This window comes from Antedon mediterranea, chromosome 4 (genome assembly GCF_964355755.1).
Source record: "Antedon mediterranea chromosome 4, ecAntMedi1.1, whole genome shotgun sequence".
Taxonomy (NCBI): domain Eukaryota; kingdom Metazoa; phylum Echinodermata; class Crinoidea; order Comatulida; family Antedonidae; genus Antedon; species Antedon mediterranea.
The window spans coordinates 25570541-25593659 of NC_092673.1; the positions used below are offsets into that span (position 1 = coordinate 25570541).

Consider the following 23119-nt stretch of genomic DNA (forward strand, 5'->3'; position numbering starts at 1 on the left):
GCTAGTGTGCCGTCTGATAAATGTGGCGCCAAAAGACAATTATGATGTTGTCATTTTATATAAAAAATATACATATCATAATGGACTGCTTACAAAGTGAGAGTATAATTAGGAATGGGGAAGAATGTAAGTGTAGAACCTGCCTTAAATACGAAGAAGAAGATCTAGACAGTCTAAAGAATACGCAGGGAATTAAGATGTCACAGTAATGATGTGTTTTTCCACGTCCACCGGTGGTTTTTCAGTAGCGTAAAAACTTCAATGGTTAAATAAACAATACAAACAAGTTATATTGCTTAAAATCAAGGAAAGCCACAATGGTCTGAGGAACAATACTTAAGCTTGGTTTCCACTAGTGACGCAACGTAGCGCAACCTACGCAACGTAAGGAAATGCCCATTGTGTTTTCCCCCGCCGGCGATATTTCTTTTCGTACATAAGTTGGGGACCCCCCGTGAAACGTCACAACATATACATGAATATTCATTAGTCATATCCATAAGGTGTGACGTAAGAATTAAGCTAACTACAATTCGCTAATGCAAACGATTTCTGTCGAGCCGTCTGTGTAGTCGAGTGCAGGCCCGTAGCCAGGGGGGGTTTTTATGGTTCGGGCGAACCCCCCCTTTACAGCGAACCCCCCTTAACCGACTGCGAACCCCCATCCCCGACATGCCCAATACCTCACCCTCATCTCCAAAAATCCTCCAAATACGTGCCCCACAGTACAAAAAGTTGTTTGTAAATTGAAAAATTCGTAAACTTGTTCGTGAACCTTCTTCTCTGTATGAGCGTCAACTAGCGATACGTGTCTGTAAATTTCTAAAAGCTGCAAATGAATTGCCGATTTTAACCTGAAAAATAAATGTTTGGTCCCTGCATGTAACATGATATTGACGCGTCTCATAGCGAACTGGGGCACGAACGATTCGTACAAAGGACACCGCCAGATCACTGGCAGTCAGGCAGCATGCATAAAGTATATAGCCTTCCGACGTACATCAGTATTTATGTGTGATTATGAAGTATAATGTATCATAGAGGATTATAGTGAATATTAATATTTTACACTATAATATCTATGGTATCAAGTACTGTAGTTCACATTATGGCATCCGATTATTTTTTTCTAGACCACCAGCCGATACGTACTAAAATGTATCAATATCACCTATTTAAATATTTATATTCCTCAACAAATTGCTGTAAATAAATATTATAGATAGAGCTAGCAAATAGCATTTGCCTTCAACCAGTGTGCTTTTTTCGGGGCTGCTCCTAGATGTACGTTCGCATTGAACTTGAACGCAAAACAAAATACGGAGTAAATGATCAAACAATCGGCGGTTCCGCACAGAGCACGCGCATCTAACATACGGCAACAAATAGTTTTTGTCCTTTAAATTATCGACGTGTTTGAGAAGGAGGAAAAAAGTACGATCTTTTTGCTCATTGGTAGCATGCTGCACGAGAGTGTCTTTTCCGGCCATCTAGGGGTGTCATTTAACAAAATTCGCTTCGCATCAGGCCCCACCCCCAGGGGGGGGGGGGGGGGGGTTGACCCAAATATTTAGTGTCCGAACCCCCCCTTGACAGATCCTGGCTACGGCCCTGGAGTGGATATTAAGACTATGGACTTTACATGTCGATGTATGGGGTTCGATTCCCATGAGCTACTTCTTTTACTTTATAGTGAGAGAGAGATTATTAAGAGGGTTAGGTTTAGTTATATTTAGGAAATAGTTCGGCTATCCTTCACATGGGGTCCCCAACTTATGTACGAAAAAAAAAATGGCCCCCCGCCGGCGTGAAAACAAACCTGCGTCGTCGGTTCCCACTTGTGATTTACGCAATACAGCATTTTGCGTCAATACGTCGTAGCGTTGCGTTACGTTGCGTCGCTAGTGGGAACCACTTTTGGATCATATTATTAGAAAAGCTATGCTACTCTCTATCCTGCTCAATGGAACGTCAGATCCGTAAAGAGAATGGAAGTAAATGAAGTAGGATCCACGGTTGACAGCCACCGTGTGTTCGCCTCTCGAACATGACACACGTATGGAACGCTTTAAGGGAAATAATCGCTTTTGTGTAAGCATATTTCAGTAAGAATTGTAAGTTTAACATATATTGAACCATTCAATAATGATGTATGATTTTACAGAAACAGTATTTGAACAAATAAAAAATATAAATGTAATCAAAATCGCGCTATTAAACTATGCCTTTCTTTTGGTAAAAATATAATTATATTTAATCTAGAATCATATTTCAAAAATCGTTATAGAATATAATAATATGAAGCTCTTTGGTCATTAGACCATGGAGACGATCAGACAACATTACAAAATAATGGTTTAATACTGAAACTCGAAACACATTTCACGTTATTAACATCGGTTCTTTCACAAAATGATACTACAGTGAATACGATTTATCATTAAAAAAACTCACAGGGACACTCACGTTATGATAACCGATCCATGTCTGCAATATCTAGCAGTCATCTTCAACGGTTATTTTTTTATATATGATAAAATACAAAGCGACCGCTTGCAATACTTTCCAACAAAATGAAAGCAGAGCCGCGTCTATGTGTCTCTCATTAATGAAACTTTGTTTCCCACAAGAGGGACGGACGAACGATTTATATATAGATTAATTTTTATAACAATAAGAAGTTTACATGAACTATTAAAGTATACAGGAACAATAAACTACATAACAATGTGTAGTATTAGTTTCACTCTTTCATTCTAAATGAATAATAATAATAATATGCATAAAATGCCAGAAAAACCGTTGCAATTAATAAAGTTACCTTGAAAAAAAAAGTTTTTATGGTTATTTTGTATGCATAATTATAACACTATGTAAAGGGTTATTAAAAAATAAAAAGATTTCGGGTTATGTTACAATGATAGTAGTATCAACATCTGTTCTTAATATGTTAAATAGTAGTTCCTGTATCGTAAAGTGTGCTTTTTATATTTTTAGATACACTAAACCTTTTGCACTCGTACATAAGGTTGTAAAACAAACCAACAAATCACATTTTACAGCATGCTACAGGCGGCATAATCCTACGTGAATTACGTGCAATTGTTGCCGCAGAATAATCTAGTATACTTCTTTCTGATTCACCGAATACAGTTTTCTATTGAGCTCCACATTTGTAAACGTATGCTATACACAGTAAAACTCCTCTCGGCGAGACCCAACAAAATGTCTCCTTATCTCCCTTCCTTTCGTTCACTTCATGAGACAGTTCACCCTTAATAATGTCACGAAGGTGGGGTTCTGATGTATACAATAGTTTGATAAAAAACAGTTAGGATGTGCCCAAATATGGTAGTGATATGACGTCATCGTGTGTCCATAAAATGAGCACATCGCATTTTGTTGTCACATAAATGTTGAAACTGTAGACATATCTTTAGTCTTAGGACTTCAAACGGATTCAAACATTATACGTCTATAATAAGCCTATACATAACAGAGAAGGCCTACTGCAGGGAATGCGTAGTTCGGAATAATAAAGATATTGTTTTATATTTCAAAGTACAGAGTAGGGTCTACTTTATTTTAATGACAAGCAAGATTAGCAATTGTATTATATTAAGTATATATATATATATTCAAAATTAAGTAGTGTCAATGGAAATGTTTTTACTAGTAATTTTTAAGATTATCCTGAAATTATGAAAATACTGTAGCCTACTGCTAGCCCGGGAAAGTGGGATTAGCATTTTAACAACCATGTTCTACAATTTAATAATATGCGAATTCATCATTCACTTCAAAATATTTCATTTACAAATCAGAAACATTTGGAGATTACACTCTCACTTATTCTTCCCTGTTTTAACTAACCCAGTGACAGCCAAATAAAATAATATTGTCTGATATTGTTTCCATATTTTTTTTCAATTATTACCAATATCACTTTGTAATGGAAAATTTGCAGACGTGATGGCGCGTCGTGAAACAAAAATTCATCTTACCTTGCGGGTTCGACATCATAAGTTCAGTTAATAAAGGTCGTATATGTTAACTGCTACATACATACAGATATTAAACATTTTCGTATGTTAACTGATTATGTGTGCTGGTAAACTACAGACACATGATATTTTTTCGAGCATACACTAATTGTAAATTTTAATTTTCTCTCAAAACTGGTGAATGTATTGCTATATTATTTTGTTTTTATTTGTGATGTTTGTTACAGATATTCGAACTATGTGACATTTTTTTCATTGTAAATCAGAAATTATAGTTAAAAATTGCATATAGGCCTAATTGCCCTATTTGTGAACGTTAGTAGTACGCGTAGGTATGTCATAATTGCTACAAAAATAAATGAATATGAAACGAAGAAGACAAACGAAAAAATCACCTCAACTCATATAACAATTTGGTATTTTACAGAATATATTATTATGCTTGGTTCACGATAAGCCTGGTTTTGTGGAATTAGGTAGTGTTTATTCCACATTCCGTACAAAACGTAGGCGTAGGTTCGAAAACGTAACGTATTATTTAAACATCGGACCAAATCTGGGCTCAAAACATACGTGTGTAAAGCTTGATTCCACTAGAACGTAACGCAAGGACGTAAACGCAACGCAAGCGTTTTAACCAATGACAAGCGAAGTTATAGACAGTTAGCAATCACAAGCGAATAAGCTTCGCTTGTGATTGGTCAATTCACTTGCGTTGCGTTACGTCCTTGCGTTGCGTCACTATAAGTGGGAACCACGCTTAATCGAAGAACGTAATAACGTAACCTACTTTTTTTCCCGGCCACTCGGACCAAATCTGGACTCAATGAGCACGTATCTTCGGTTATAGGCCTACATAAGTTACTATAATTTAATTATTTTTAACTCAGGTAGGCCTAATATCGAGAAATAGCATCACGTATAATATATATTTACAAGATCAATGTGTCAGTTTCCTGACCTACTTATTTTAATGAATACATACATTTAACAATAGGTTTAGGTCCCAGGGGCATAATCATCAACTCAATGAATCAATCCAATTGCAATATCAAAAATAATTTTCAATCTGATTTGTACAATAAATATTAATGTCATGTGTGTTGTTGATATTAATGGATCTATGTAATTATAAGTTTGCATAATTTAGAGATAGCCGAACACAATACAAACATTTTATATAGAAATAACCATCCTAGATACCTATCCTATCTACCTCAGATGTTTCGCTAAACTTAAGATTCAACATTGTTTAACTATACGATATTGTTCCATACTTGAACGACAAAATAAGGGTCTTGAGGATCACCGCCGTTTATATGGATATGTACATCCCCACAACCAGCTCTCCTGCCACTCTTGAACACTGAACACTCAACTCGAACGCACGTAAATTCATATAGAAAAGCATGCCTCAGTAGTACAAATTGAAAAGTGACTATTATGTAACTACTAAGAATAAGAGATTTTCTAATAATGTACTAATAGCGTACATGATTAGTTGTTAGGTCAACAATTGATAGCGGCTAACCTGTTATTAATAAAATATCTGAAAATATGACGTATCCACGTTTCCAATCGATTTAAACATATCGGATTTAGGAACTTGTAATAAGGGATTTAAATTAAGCCACGCTTACTTTAGAACGATTAAGTGGATTTCACAAATCATGCCAAAAAATGTAGAATCATTTCAGTTACACAATAACATACTCAGTCGAGCCCTTATTGATGAAATCCTTTCAGGGCCCAACAAGTGTCCCTTTAATAGAAGTGTTCCTTAAATAGGTATTGCCTGCAGTAGTGACCCCTTGTTCGTTTCACGAGAAAGTGTCTTTCCATGGGAGGCCGGTGTTCTACTGTTTCTAAACTTTCTTTACATAGGCCCTATCAAATCTAAATATATCTCTGGACAGCTGTAGAATATGCTTATTAATTAACATTTACTCGTTAAAACGTAACAATTGCATGATTAACGCAAATATGAGATAATAATAATTATTATGTACCTTTAAATGTACTTTGTTTGCGATTTTAATTTTTTTTAATTTGTAATTGAATATTAGACGGGCCCTGGGTATCAGCTACCCTGCGAGGAAACTGTAAGGGTCACCCTTTATAAACATTGTTTAAATAAAAACAGAAAAATAAAAACTTTCATTAGAAAGAAAATTTAGAATTTTTTTTGAGAATTGAAAATTACAATCTCCATGATCGTTATTTTCAAATCTGAAACGACTCATGTTACTGCTGTCTCCCTGGATGTACTAACAAAAGTAATTATTAATAATATTAGTTTTAATATGTTGCTGACGTGAGTGTTAATACCAAACATGTTTTCAAATTAAATTATCTTATTGAATTGGACATTTGTTAATTGCATTGCATGTGTAACTAACTTGCACGTGCCTTACAACGGCAGGATTCTATATGTATGTATATGGATGACTTTGGGGCGGTTCTCTAATTTGAAGCATATCCATATAATAGAGCTTGTGCTTTGATTTTTGTTGAAAAACACTTGAATTAATTCACAGAAATATACGCCATATTTAAGGAGAAATCAATCATTCTAATCTAGGTTATAGAATTAAACAAATAGAATTATTAATTGATCGAGACTCGTTACTCAGCTCAAGTATTCAAGAACAACAATAGATCACTCACCATGGGTATGTAATCACTTGGGAATTAGGCTAAACCACATTCATTCATTGCAATTAAGGAAAGGATGATCTTGGACTTAAAAATCTAATTCATCCATATACTAAGAGCTAAGCTTGATTGATTAAATGTTTAATTGGGCTATTATTCTTGTCATCATCGACCTTTATCAAATCGGATACAAAACAAAATGGCAAATACAGTAACAGCAAAATCCATATACGATAGGATAGTTACATATAGAACAGCTTTAAGCCGATTTTCCATTAGGCGAATTTGTTCGCGCGAATCCAACGTTTCAAAGAGAAAAAAATCGCCTACTCTCTTTCATGCCACTACATATACGAATAGCTGCGACGTTCATGTTCCTCGCGTGGTTTCTGAGCATTTCGATCCGCACGAGTGCTCATGAAAGCGTCATAGCTATTTCCTGAGCTCTGATTGGTTGCGCAATATTTCGCTTCGCAAAAAGTAGAAACAATTCGAACAAGTAAATTTCGCTGAAGCGAAAAATCTAAGGAACAAGAATTCGTCGCAGAAGGGAGTATGACAGACATAAACTTGAATACGCATGCGCTTAGCACTACGCTTTCGATTCGCGCGAACAAATTCGCCTAGTGGAAAATCGGCTAGACGGCCTCCAGAACAGTCACAGCTCCAAAAGAGATTCACCTTGGATAGAGACCACGCGATAAGCGACCAGTCGACGTAATAAATTAGAATTTTGAAACGTCTGCGTTAGACGAATTGCGTCTTTTTTTTGCTGCGTGTTCAACGCATCAACGCGATAACATAGGGCTAGCTATTTGTACAATTTAAGACTTTTACCAACATTTATAAAAAAAAAGGTACTTTAACAAAATTACAGTTACTGATTTGTGTGGTTTATTTATAATATTTTAGGTTATTATTTGGCTGCCATCGCCTAGTTGACCGTTTAGTATTAAAACTATGTTTAAATCATAATCATTCATCATAGAATAATGAAATGCATTGAATCATAATTCCAAAAATTAATGCACACTTAATATATTAATATCAATTTTCAGTCGAACGTTGCAATTGATTAATTTTGCATTGAATAGCCCGAGGATTAACATTTTATTTATCCCTGACGAATGAACACTATTTACTGTACATCTACAAATATTACGGTATTTAACTCCTTCTCCTGATATTGCTATTATGGGACTGAACTGATGGTACTGTTATGTTACTGCTGCTACTGCACTATATACCGATTTAGTGCATCCTGTTTCTATTGTTGCTTCTGCTCTTTAGTTCACACTGCTTCTGTTGTTGCTAGCTGCTGCTACAATCGATTTAGTCCATCCTGCTTCTGTTGCTGCTTCTACCGCTTTAGTTTCAAGTACTTATATTGCTGCTACCTGCTGCTACTACCGATTTAGTCCATCCTGCTTCTGTTGCTGCTACTACCGATTTAGTTCACACTACTTCTGTTGCTGCTTCTCTTTAGTTCACATTGCTAATATTGCTGCTACCTGCTGCTACTACCGATTTAGTTCACACTGCTTCTGTTGCTGCTTCTCCTCTTTAGTGCACACTGCTAATATTGCTGCTACCTGCTGCTACTACCGATTTAGTTCACACTGCTTCTGTTGCTGCTTCTCCTCTTTAGTGCACACTGCTAATATTGCTGCTACCTACTGCTACTACCGATTTAGCTCACACTGCTTCTGTTGCTGCTTCTCCTCTTAAGTTCACACTGCTTCTATTGTTGCTACCTGCTGCTACTACCGATTTAGTTCACACTGCTTCTATTGCTGCTCCCTGCTGCTCTACAATCGATTTAGTCCATCCTGCTTCTGTTGCTGCTTCTACCGCTTTAGTTTCAAGTGCTTATATTGCTGCTACCTGCTGCTACTACCGATTTAGTCAATCCTGCTTCTATTGCTGCCTCTACGGATTTAGTCAATCTTGCTTCTGTTGCTGCTATCTGCTGCTTCTACCGATTTAGTCCATCCTTGCTGCTGTTGCTGCTTCTACCACTTTAGTTTCAAGTGCTTATATTGTTGCTACCTGCTGCTTTTACCGATTTAGTTCACACTGCTTCTGTTGCTGCTACATGCTGCTTCTACCGATTTAGTCAATCCTGCTTCTGTTGCTGCTTCTCTGCTTTAGTTCCCAGTGCTTCTATTGCTGCTGCCTTATAAGATTTAGTCCATCCTGCTTCTGTTGGTGCTTCTATCGCTTTAGTTCCCTTCTGTTGCTTCGAAAACATGGCTCTGTGTCGTCGGACGTCGCAGGGACAAGAGGGATAATAATGTGTAAAATACAGAATCAGGTGGTAAAATAATATTAATAGAACGCGTGTCAGTGATAGTAAACTGTTCGATAGCTCTTGGATGTAGGTTGCACCATGGGGTAAGTTCAGTCACAGTATGACTTAATCTTCCGCTCCCTGACTTCATTCACGGAACACCTCCTCAACATTTCATCGTGCGTACATCGTATTGTCTGAGAATAATACACACTGTGTCCCTCAAGGTTTGTGTTTTGATAGCAAATAAGGACTAACCCAAACATCAGAAATACATGCAAATAATTTATCTGTTCTTATTTCATTTCGTGTGGATTTATAAAATGCATAAAGTGTTTTGATAATAAACAGTATAGGGCATGGTGTATACAGATTAAGTGAACATAATTTAAAGATGACCTACATATACAGTAACTTAGTGACTTTGACGAATATCATATTGTATGCGATGTGTATTAAAAGATATTACTGCAAATGCCTAGGGAGAAAGGCGCTGACAATTGCAATTACGGACGAGAATTCTAAAGTTGTAGGCCTAACTGTGTTTTCTTTTAAAAACAATGTAGGTGACTTATTCAAGTCAAGTACATTTTTTGTCATTTGTAAACATATATAAACATTTACATTGAAATGAATTTGAACAGTTTCGGCTAACAACAAATAAAAAGAACTTGAACTAGAACTAATTCCAACTTGAATTAATATTTAGGGATACGTGGCCCTTTCTTTTACTCGAATTGGTGAGAGTTTTATAAAGATTATGATCACAACGACAGTAAGAATCAACTCTTGTAAAAATAGGTTAAAACATAAAATATATGTTCTCGACATGTATTGCAAAGTATTATCTAATTGTGGGACCAGCGGATACAGTATGGTGTCTTCCAATTACATAATGAATAGGTCACCTAAACATGCCTCAATCAACTTGATTAGTTTAAGCCTACATAACAGCAAAACAATAAACTAAGTACAAAACAAACTTATGCATTTGCTTCTTCTCTGTTGGTATATCTTAACACCTGAATGCACTAAGCTGAACCGTTATAGATTATTTTCTATGTGTAATTCTGTGACTATTAATTGAATCTTACTAACCTAAAGGCAATAAGAATTAGAACATCATGAATTATTAAATCGTTGATATTCTATACTGCAATCAATCATCACAATTAAATAATGTATCACCGGTGTTTTATCATAATTTTCAAAACTATTAATCACATTGTAATATGTAGAAACACATTTATACCGAATAAATTGACTGAAGAATATCAATACATTATGTTGTCGGGAAAAGTATATTTTATTGTTGTTCATACATTGACAAATAGTTCCTGTAAACGTGTTGCTTTTTTGTCCCCGTGGTAGGAGTAAGGTAAAGATGGGTAAAGAGGATAAGGCGGCATGAGACCCTTATCACATAATGCAGAGGCTTAGTAGAAGATTCGTCTTGTTTAGAAACGTCCTCTAGGTCTTCATTAATCACTCCTTCCCATCCACCATTCGTTTGGCACCAGTGTCTAAGCTGCTCGGCATCATTCAAGCCCGGTGGCTTATCTCTTCATTACGCACATTCACGCATGCATAGCGCATCCAATAAACGATGGTGGTACAAAGTCTCCGTAAATGTAATCAATTTTACGCCTGGCTTTTTATAATATATACGAGTTATATAGTCATATCATGTATATTACGTCATTCCTAAGGCGAATTGTTAGGATTCGAGCGACTCTGTTTTCCGTTTGTAATCAATTTATGTGTTTGTGAGGCTTTTAGTTAATTATTCGGCCATCAAGGCATCTATACCTATTATTTCTGCACTTATATAGAACAAAGTAAATGTTAGAAACCTGACCTAAATTTAACGGGAATTGTTGTTCCATTTAGCATGTTGTGGTATGAATACAATTGAAATTAAAATTTCATAATCGATATGCTGCAATGAAGCATTGCCGTATGTTCTGAGTTCTTTCATTAATATGCTTATTTTGATTTTTTTTAAATGGTACACATACATTAACTTATTTTTTGTCACAATAGTTTTTTTTATTTATGTCGGATAAAGTAGGCTTACCGAAAAGGTACAGTATATACAATACAGTAAGCTATGAAATGATGATTCCGAATTATTTTTACCAGAAAGAAACATGTTATAGGCGATAATTATGTTTAAATTAAGTAAGCTCATAGTTATTTTAACTTAGGTATACTTTGACTTATTTTTTGTCACAATACTTTTTTTATTAATGTCAGATAAAGCACAGTAATTAATGAATTAATTTCGAATGAATCTCTACCCGAATAATTTTTTTTTAAATGACAATGTTTACCATAATAATTGTCACCAGGCAGTTTACTCACAAAAAAAAATAACGTATAGCATACGCGTACGGGGTTTTGAACAAAGTAATATTTAATTTCCCGATTCCTTAAACAGGCCATTCCGTATTACGTAGGCTACGGAGAGACAACACGTATGGCCTGTTTCTATGGATGTTTTTATATAATTATTATTATTATGTACAGCATATCAACGCCAAAAGGTCTGTTCATAACATCACATGAATACATTCAGCCAAACAACTGGCTTTTACCGAAAACTTTGATATAACGTATTTGAAAAAGAATGTAGTGCCTATAGGGCATATAGGGCCTATGTGTATAAGAGAAGAAATGTTTTTAGTCAGGAGACAAGAAACTGCGGGTGCTGTTTATTGTCTCTAGACATAATACCGCGTGGATCACGAGGTAAAGTAAACATAAATTAGGTAGATACATTTATAAATGTCAATACTGTCTGTAACATGTTGACTCACCTTAACTGATTCCATTAAAATAAATCCAAACACAGAATACAATGTTGATATGAAGGCGTCTACGAATTACTAGTGACAGACCACGCGAGTATTTAGTTCGAAATCAATTGAATCTATTTGTACCTAAACACCTGAACTGGTGCGGCAAGATTATAATTAATTGTTTTTTAGCAACATAATTCCATGTTATATAGCAACAGCCGTCAATGGCAGATGACCAACACAAACACACTGTTAATTTAGCTAACACTTGCAGGCCTGAATTCTCACGGACATTGTAATTAAAATTGATTATGACCGGACTTTTTGTAATCATATTTTGACACTTAATTTAAAGATGTCCAATGCAATGTTTGGAGTTTTAGCGAGCACGACGTACACGTGTGATTTGAGCATTATATCCGTGGTGATCAAGGGAGACTGGATGAAAGAATACGGGGCAGGAGGTCATGTATGTGTATGACTATAGTCTCACTCATGCGATGCTTTTATTAATCAACACCCCTATTATGTGGATACTTCTTCGAAACAAGGCCATATAAATGGCTGCAGTCGCGTGTTTACCAACCGACCGACCGACCAACATAGTGAGCTGTATAGTCGCGTGCGGACGCGACTAAAAACGAGGAGAAATATAGGCCTATATTTAAACTAGGACAACACCTAATTAGGGGACACCCTCTATTACGAGTACACGTTATTCAGTCCGAAAAATGGGTCCTCTCATGGTGGTCTACTGCATTTGAATAGATGTCGTGTAGCATACAAAAAGCATATGCACTATAGTTATACAGATGTAGAAAATGCTAGGCATATTCTCAAGTTTATGACCTCACTGTCGAAGGGTTGTCAGAAAATATTCACACACTGTGAATTGATTCAGAGTAGAACACTGTAAGTGTCAATATCGAATTGCAATTTCAATATACTTATTTATCAGTACTACGGTATAATTTTTAATTATCATGTTGTGGAGTGTTACATTATGCGATTGAAGTAACAAACGCTGTACTTAAGTTTCACGATGGTACTTCAAAACTACCTAAAAATTAAGACGTGACAAATAAATACATGGTTTTTTTTTTCATTTATACTTATTTCATCTTCTGGATCAAACAAAGTGCCCCTTTAATAGAGGTGTCTCCTGAATAAGGGTTAGCCGTTATACATATTTATATTGACTCTCGTTTGAGTATAAGTATTTCTTTAATAGGGTGGTAAAAGAAGGGGTTCTGTTCTAAAATCAGATAATAACAACTAGAGTCGTTATGCCACGACAAACAAACAAAGTGTCCCTTTAATAGAGGTGTCTAAGGGTTAGCCATTATACATATTACATTGTCTCTTGTTTGATTTGCAGGAAAGTATTTCTTTAATAGGGGTGTCACAAAAGAGGGGTTGTAATGTATTCTAAAATCAGATAAAAACTACACCCAAAAGATGAGTCGTGATGCAACGTTAAATGTTTCTTTAAAACCAATTTTCGTATACGACGGACGAAGTTTTGACTTACTATTAGTAAAAAGTTAAATATTTTGGCACATATGGCGTTTCATACTTGAGCTTGTATTTCAGACAAAATCGAAAAGTCTCGAAATAACTGGAGGACTTGGGGCAAGTCTAGCGTATACATATAGTATTATTATATACGTTAGCCCACGTGTAATGCTGCAGACTTACCAATTTAATCATTTCAACAAATTGCACTCTTTATACCATGGTGACACCCATGTTAAGTATTTTATATTGTTTTCAAACAGTATATATTATTGTTGTAAATAAATATTGAAATGTGTACGTGTCTTTTGTAATGATTTTGATGATGTACTGTAAATTAGAGATACTAATAATACACAGAAACAAACGAATCGTTATTCTTAAAAGAGGGCAGGAAAGTCATACATCTTTTAGATCAGTTATAGTGACGTAATTAAAAGTTATCATCAAATATATATAAAAGATGCAAACGTTTTCAAGTTTATTCAAGAGTAAAATAAAGTTGCAGATTTGAAAAATAATATCCTTCGTAATTAACACAGTTGTATAACATTTGACGGGTCATTTCTGTTCTACTTGTATCAAATAATGACTGTAATAGGCATAACAAGGACTATCGATTATGTTGAAACTTGACCTGTCAGACTCAGATCTATAGAAATTGATTGTCCTACCTTTAGCTCACATTAAAAAGAATCCTTTTTTTTGGTAAAATATCTCCAGTAATCTTCACTCTCCAAAGCAGCTGTCGATAGATAGCTGTGTAAATACAACAATAATATATATATATAATCTTACAGATATGTTGTAGAAAACCGATCTTTCATGACTTCATAGATGTCTCTTTTCAATATAATCCTAAATATCGAGAGATTTAATTGTGACACTGATACCTATCCTGTCGGCGGTGATATAACCGTCTGAACGGATAACAAACATCAAAGATTAAATTGATAACCTTTAAGTTTAGGTATGAAATGCGTGCACATTTCCGTATACACTAATGCAGCAGTCGTTGCTTAAACTCATTTCACCCGTGAATGGTTAATGTATCGTTGCACCATCGTGATATCGATTGGAATCGGCCGAGCGGGATGAGTAGCTTTATACTCGCAATGGTGGTCGATTCGACGGTAATTTGTGATAAATTGTCTCACTATAGCTAGCGTCAACATTTTGTAATACGAAGGTCGTGGGCAACAAATGAAATAAACGGTACCCTGTGTTTCATTAATAATGTATGTATCCATTGTTAATTATGAACTAATGTTAAAGCAATTGATGGTAGGTCAGTCAGTTGACTGGTATTAGTATAACACGATAGGCCTATTAATAATAATGTTATATTCAACAGTATTTGTTACTTACATAATGATATAATATGACGTAAATAATGTAACTCATGATTCAGCTTAAACTTAAATTTCAATCCTGAATGATCTTATAAACTGAGATATAATACACATTAGGCTGACATATAAGCCTTAATTGCTTCACATACAAATTTGAAACTAATAAGAGATGGCAAAAAAGCAATACAAATACTACAACATTTTTTCAAACAGCGGTAATTAAATGACCTTTAAGAAATGAAACACATTTTAATCGTTCGTCTGCGGCGTCAAAGCTATTAATATTATAGAAAATTAAGCATTGAAAGCATCTCCTGGACAGTTTTGTCTACGTGTAATAGCATCAACAGAGTCGAGACGAACGTAAATATACCTTTTAAAGTCACACTATTGTATAAAGAATGGAAGAAAATTGACTTCATCCGCGAAGGTTTTCTCTTCCACATAAATAGGAAAGGGATCTATATTCGACTCCTATAATCTCTCACACACGTTTACGCTCGAGTTTCAGTGTTCCGTTTTTAAATCATTATAATACGATGGTCATGTGCTGTATGAATAGCCAAAAAAACCAAACGAATGCTATAGTACTAAACTATTGGGCAAACAAAAACTAAGTAGGTACCGTATCAGTATAATAAGTAACACTAGATCAAATCAATTCAAAACCTCTGACTATAGGCCTATATAGCAGCACGTGTAACCTCTCATCAAAATAATAATAGTTTCTATAACTATCACGTGTTAATAAGACACGTCACATCTGCACACAACACCCAGTAGAATATAGTATAATTATAATAGTACTAATTTGAAGGAAAAGTTTTACAAACATTGAGGGCTCACTTTCTTGACCCTCGGAGCCTTCAGAAACAAAATTGTTAGAATTGTTTTTGACGTCTAACCATTTGATCGACATCTAAAAAGCATTTTACTGACAAGTGCAGTACAATGCAATGCTGAAGTCACTTTTGATCATGTGAATTTGTCGTCGTGGTTGTTAACAAAACACCAACTCTTCTTCTCCCCTCTCCCCCTGAACTGATTTTTTGGTCGGTAATAACAATTTATCAGGTGGTCAATGACGAGATTACTTGGACGTAATTGAGATGGGAAGTTGAGAATTCTATGCAAGGGCATCGTATTATACTCGTAGTATATTCAAACCAAGTGCCTATTTACTACTTTAGGGCGGGGAAATGCCATCCTAAGTACAAACATACGAACATCCAAGATCGTTTAAGGGCCAATTAGATATAAAAGTGGCAGTTTGCTTGCAGGATTCACACCACGTGACTAGCCGTTAAATTAAACAATTGTTCTACGTATGGTGTTTTTTTATTGAATTTATTTGATGCTCAACATTAAAATTACAAACAGACAAAAGACAAAATAACGAGCATCAGGAACACCCATTAGGCTGGATAAAACACCCATTAGGCCGGAAAACACCAGCCCATTTCCAATGGGGTCCAAATTGCAAATAATAAACAATAACAAATACAACATTTATAACAAAAAATACAAATATATATATTAAAAGCAAAGCATAGTAAAACAGAATGTTTCTGAGGAAAAATAAGACCAAGATTTGAACGCAGGATCTCGGGATTACAGGCAAAAATGGTCAATGACACTTATATGGCAAGTTGTGTAAATGAAACGTTTTTGTGTGGTATTGAATGTGGTAGCAGTTCAACGCCACGTCATGGTTATAAATAAAATACATTTCTAACGATTTCTTGTTTTCCGATGGACTGTGCGCATAACATATTATTCATACGAAAATTAATGGTATGACTTGTTTAATTCTAAATGCGCTCAATCGTTGATTTACGAGGTATTCTCTAGGAGCGATATACATAGAAAATAATCAAATTAAATTATCCATTTGAAGTTACCGAACAGATTACTCAATTATTTAAAGATAATTAATATAATAAACTAGAAAAATGGGCCGAAAAATTATATATTCTAAAATAAATTTGTAACCTTATCTGTCAATGCAAATATAACACATTGTACAACATTTAAACGCGGCGTATTAGATTACTCGAGGTTAGACTGGTGATATGCTCCTTCGATTTTGAAAGGCAGATTTATGGGCTAGGAAGGTGTTTTGACGTGGCATAATATTTGCCGATTTCAGCCTAGCTTGACCGTTCGAGTGATTTAGGTTGATTAATAACATTCTATTACAGAAGTGATCCATATAGGTATTGATAATTGAAAGTTAGAATAATAATTTTAGCCCTGACCAGAATGGAGAGCAAAATGTTTTCTCCTTATTATAGTGAAATAAAGAATATGATGAATAAAATATATCGGTATCCTAAGCACATTTTGTTATACAATGACACATATATCACATGTGACATCTGTACCGTAGGCTATAAACATAATACAGGCGCCACATGTGACACTGCATTACATAAATTACCTATGCTACTGGAGATACAGTACAGAGGATCGGGTGGAAATGTGTGTATATGTAGAAGATTGAGTAGTTTTTTTTTTATCTTATTGTGTTCATCCCACTTTTATTTCCATACATATCTTCTCTTTACAATACACTATACATATTATATTAACAATGTTTGTTTTCATAATCTGTTTTCATACACATTGTTTTATTATTTCTCTAGGCCTACATAGTTTCCTATTTTTATACTGTCATCTATAACACATTTTCATTAACAAGCTAATTTTTTCTTACATAGTCGTTTTTTTCTTTTTTCATCTACATGCATATTATTTTCATACATACATACATCTCTTATACCAATTACTTACTATTCACTGTAAATATAATATATTTCTCATCCTTTTTTGTTTTTTTTTTATATTTACAAAATATATTTCCACAGATTATCCTTTTTAGGCATCTATAACCAACCAAATTATCATTTAACTTTTCTTCTTTTTTTTCATATATGGGATCATTCCACTTTTTTAAAAATTAATTTTCTTTTAATATATTTCCATATATTCTTTTGTTTATACACACATTATCATTTAACCACATTTATGTTTAATAATCTATTTATAAACTTAGACATTTTTTTTTCTTTTTAACAATTTTATCATTTTCAATTTCCTATTTACATATATATACATAGGCTTACATGAAAGCTTTGATCAATACACTTTTCACTACTTATACATAAACCTTCTTATCCTTCATCATTGTTTTTTTTATATCATCAATCTATAAAAAGCTTTTCACATTTTGTCCTTTTTTTTAAATCATCTAGAAGATCGAGTTGTTTGTTAGAAAATACAATCGCATTTATTTACATTTTCCTTTACAAATTATCTTTACATTCCGGATGTAATGGATAAATGGTGAATTTCAGATTCTACTTTCATTGCCATTCTACACAAATCTTTTCGTAAGAAAAATGTAGTATGCATAAATCAACTGACTGTTTTTAAAGACAATTTACATAAACACACTTATTTAACAGAATGTTAACACATGCGAAACGCACATAAAGCTTAAATGTCACTAAGGATAATGACAGACATACAATTGATGACACTCTCGGGATATCAATAATAATATTTGACTTTTATAATCAACCATAATAATAACTAGGCCTTAACATACCTACCTAGAAGTTATAGCTTAATCTTTGTTCGGACTAGGACGCGCGTAACTTATGTGCGCGCACACAGCAAGTAAACAATCAAAAACAGTTTGGATTAACAATAGGCCTACGTTGGTCTTAAGCATGATTCACAAAACAAAAGCATTTGAACCGCGCTGTAAATCGAAATTACACTTTATAAACATATTCATATATTCTGTTTATAATTATGCAAATTTTGCTGTAGCTTTTCAAAGGAAAAATAATTAAGAAAATAGCACCGATAGAGCGCCCTCTATATCGTCACACAAATTTGGTTCAGACACAATTACTATACAGTTATAATATCGTTATTAAACCATCCATCATAACTAATGCTACAATTTCAGTTTTTAACATAATAGCAACATATCAACCATTTATGAAGCATACACGGCAGTGCATAATTGCTCTAGGCCCATTAGTGTTGGTGACGCTTGAAGTATTTTTTAGTCAAGTTAACAAACTGAGACCTAAATTAATTCCTCTTTGTATGTAATACAACCAAGAATTGCATTAAATATAATAATTTTGATATAACTGATTACCTATAGGTGATGAAAGGTAAGGCACTTATACTGATTAATCATCATTCGTATTATTAATGTTGATCAATAAATAATAATTATAGCACGATGATATATCAATCAAATAATTCAAGACAGTCAGAGAGATTACTAATAATGCTACACTAGCCATGTACTCCTAATAGTTTGTGATGGCGCTAGTTACACTCCGTTATGCGTGACTAAGCAATAGACTGACGTCAGAAACGGTGTAAATACTTTGCTACTCGAGGTTCATCGCGGGTACGGGAGACCAGTGTACACTATATGCTGTTGCAACAAGCCAGACGTGTTGTAAATAAAGTACGAATGAATTTAGCTAATTGTAGTTATTCTGTACTTGTCGTCAAAAGCCAATTGACCAACATAACATGACGGAGAACACGGTTTCATTATTATTTTGTTGCCGAGGAAATAACACGAAGGTTGATGTCCCAACGACACTCTAAATTACTTTTTTTATAGATATTTCTAACGGGGGTGTTATTGACATTATTATCATGCGTTAGTTGAGTTAAGAATATCTAGATATATATATATATATATATATATATATATATATATATATATATATATATATATATATATATATATATATATATATATATATATATATATATATATATATATATATATATATATATATATATATATATATATATATATATATATATATATATATATATATATATATATATATATATATATATATATATATATATATATATATATATATATATATATATATATATATATATATATATATATATATATATATATATATATATATATATAAACAAATCAGGCACAGAACATTAATTCTAAACCGCCCGGTGATATACTGAAATTTAATTAATTAATTTGAAACGATAAAGTAATAGTATTAGTAATATAATTGCTTCTCAGTTTTCCTTGTTAGAATATTATGCACAAAAAAAAGTTGACACGTACAATAGATTAATTTATGTTGTAGTCTATACAAACATTTACACTTTAAAACAAAGCCTTCTCTAAAAAAAAGCATTAAAACCACCGAAATAACAGCCTATTGTAAAAGTATGATGAGTCGGAAATTATGGGTCCATGGCAATCAATGACCATCTGACCCATCGACTAGTTCGTTCGTTCGTTGTCCCATTACCTAAGTGGTCGTAGGGGCGTAGCAGACGAGATACAGTATACTAATCATGATACGACACTCAGGCATACGCCATATCTCCAGCGGTTTAAATCTCCTTTGTACTTGCGTTTTGTTGTTGCTGGATGGCCGTCGTTGGTTCTCCTGAACCGACGCCCTTGTGGGAGTCCAAACACCATCCACACCATGCTCCTAACGGAGTTGATATGGTTACCGGTTTGGTCGCGGTGTGTGGGCTAGTACACCGGGGAAATCCCCCTACTCGTCTCGAAAGATGTACAAGGTTCACATGTGCACATGAGCTAGTGTTTCCTTATCCGAGAAGACTCGTTCTACCACTAGAACCATGGAGCGAATGAGCCTCAAACCCTTGCCGATGTTATGGCTACGTAATTACGATGCAACTGTCTTAACTGCTCGGCCACTCACTCACTCACTCACTCACTCACTCAAGTAGTAGTATAATTACTTATTTCAAAATAAAATACTAAATAGTGAACTTGTATAAAAATAGTTAAAATGTCATGTTAACAACATAAACAATAAAGATATATAAATAGCATCTCATACATACCTCTCGTCACCTTTATTTTTTAAGCACTTTATACTGAGAGAGTCTAATTTGATAAACAAATCCCGGATATGTTTCCAAATTAATAGTATACCTGTACTTTTTAATTACCATATTGAAACATAAATCTTATGACTATACCTAATTAATTAACAATTGAAAAGTACAACACACACTGAGTGACGTCATACGTATGGATAATAATAGTCACTATGTGATTTTTAATAGATACAGAATTGTTTGGATACCGTTTGGAACTAATCGCTTTTATTTATAAGCATGTTTTATAGGGGTTAACATTGTCAAATGTACGATATCGTCTGCAGGACACACAAGTTAATTTCCTCACGCATGCGTCGTAATAAAGTAAAACCACTATTTAATAAGGACAGATTTTCGGGGAAAAGTGTCCACTTATAGGAGTAAAAACTAATTGTTCTTCTTCAGATGACAGTAATTTTCAACTAATACATTCCATTATTATTAGAATTGATCCAATTCTGTAGTGATTGTCTTTTTTATGTTAGTCCGCCAGTCGGCCCTTCGATTTTGTCTGAAAATACGAGCTAACAAGTAGTATATGTATGAAACGCCATATGTGCCAACATAGTAATTTTTCATCATTATTAAGTCAAAACTCCGCTTAGAACCTAGGCTACATTATTATATTCATTAAGCGAATATTTAAAACTAATGTATTGTGCCCAAATATGGTAGTGGTATGCCCAAATATGGTAGCGATATGACATCATGTCCATTATGGGCACATCATATTTTTTGTCACATAGAGTTTGAAAGTGTAGGCTTTAGCTTATAAACAAACTCAAAACCATAGTAAAGTATAGTGATTATTGAGTTGAATAATTATCATTCAACGATTAACTGTCCTAGTTAAGTAAATCCGTCAATTTAGCGATTACCACGGAAATATAGGATTTTTAATCAGTTTAAATGCATACAAGCAAAATATATGCAAAACCACATTTTTTTGTAAAAAAAATTCAATCGTTATTATATTTTCTTCTTATTTAAACTGACATTTTAAAGTAAATTGCCCTAAAGTATATAAAAAAACATTTCGTATATCAAGGTTGTTATCAGGCTGATCGTAGTTAGTTATAGATTGATATTACCATCAATTCACTGTGCGTTTCATATATTAATTAATCAAGATGAATCGACGATTATAGAATGATAGTTTAGTGTATGTATTCTTCTAATCTGTAATTTTAATCAATGCTATGGAAGAATATAACCGCAGACTCAACATGTTCGTAAAAACTTTATCTATATACCTACAACGATCCTAAACGTTATATGAAGAATATGAAGAATCCTTCAATTTTATTTACAATGCTGTCGATACGATATTCCATTAAAGCCTGTGTCTAACTTGGACGCAACACAAGCACGTAAGCGCAATTTTAATTCACCGACTTGGTTGAGGCACTGCATGGTGCCTTCCCATGATCGGAACCAAGCTTTAAGCTTGGTTACGACTCTAGGACGCAGTCAATCACAATATTTCACTTGTGATTGGTCAAGTTACTAAAGCGTGGTTCCCACTAGAGATGCATTCAAAAGGATGTACGCGCAACGCAAGCGAGTTGACCAATGATAAGCCACTGTTCGAATAATCCATCGCATGTGATTGGTCAAATCACTTACGTTGCGTTACGTCCTTGCGTTGCGTCGCTAGTAGGAACCAAACTTTACGTTGCGCTTACGTCCTAGTGGGAACCAAGCTTTACCGGGGTTCGAGCACAAGTTTAGTCTCGGGCCTTTTCAGAACTTGGCGTCTCCTATCCTGTATAATTGCAATTATATAGAGTTAAACAACTGTAAATACACTTCTATTGTTCATTCCACTGTTAAATTTACATTGACACTCGAAACAATAACCAATTATCTTGATACTACAGGTGTACATTAACGCATCGGCTGAGACGAGTATTCTGGCTGTTAATACAAAATACAGAATTTATTCCAATAGCGCAAACGGATCAATTCGAATGTTGTAACTAATATAAAAAAAGCTTTTGCATCTGTTACCATGGTGGTGCGGATTTTATCTTCATATTAATTATAATTATTTCAATGACACTAAGTTTATGTTCTGTGAAATTAACGCGATGACGTCACTGAGGCTTATGCTTTGGTTGAGCATTATTATGGCTTTAGTTTGTGACGACTATACTATAGTACATCATCATCATTGTTACAAATTTCTTTTTATAATTTGAAGATTAGTTTTGTCCGTAAAACATCTTTACATCAAATTGCAAACACATTCTTGTTCTTAGGGCGTGGCTCGATTCTTTATCAATAGTTCAGATTATCAAAATCAATAAAAAATAACACAATTGTGTTTAATTTGATTAAAATATATATAAATTCCTATTTATATACATTAGGTATAGATACAAATATATATTAGGCATAGAACATTAATTCAGTGATGTACTGAAATTAATTTAACTAATTTGAAACGATAAGATGATGAAATCTGTGAGAATGAGAAAAAGTCGCCCCAACCGAGATTCCTATTTATAAGTAGATTTCTTATTTATAAGATGTTACGCAAACCTTATTCATTTT

General features: G+C 34.1%; 1 protein-coding gene across 1 annotated transcript in view; it reads right to left on the reverse strand.

Annotated features, from left to right (window-relative positions):
- The window catches only part of LOC140047044 (D(1) dopamine receptor-like), a 77423-nt gene that overhangs the window by 31637 nt on the left and 22667 nt on the right, over positions 1–23119 (reverse strand). Inside the window, exon 2 of the mRNA XM_072091841.1 lies at positions 13940–14024. The gene's annotated coding sequence lies outside the window, so the exon portion shown is untranslated. The remainder of the gene's footprint in view (positions 1–13939; positions 14025–23119) is intronic.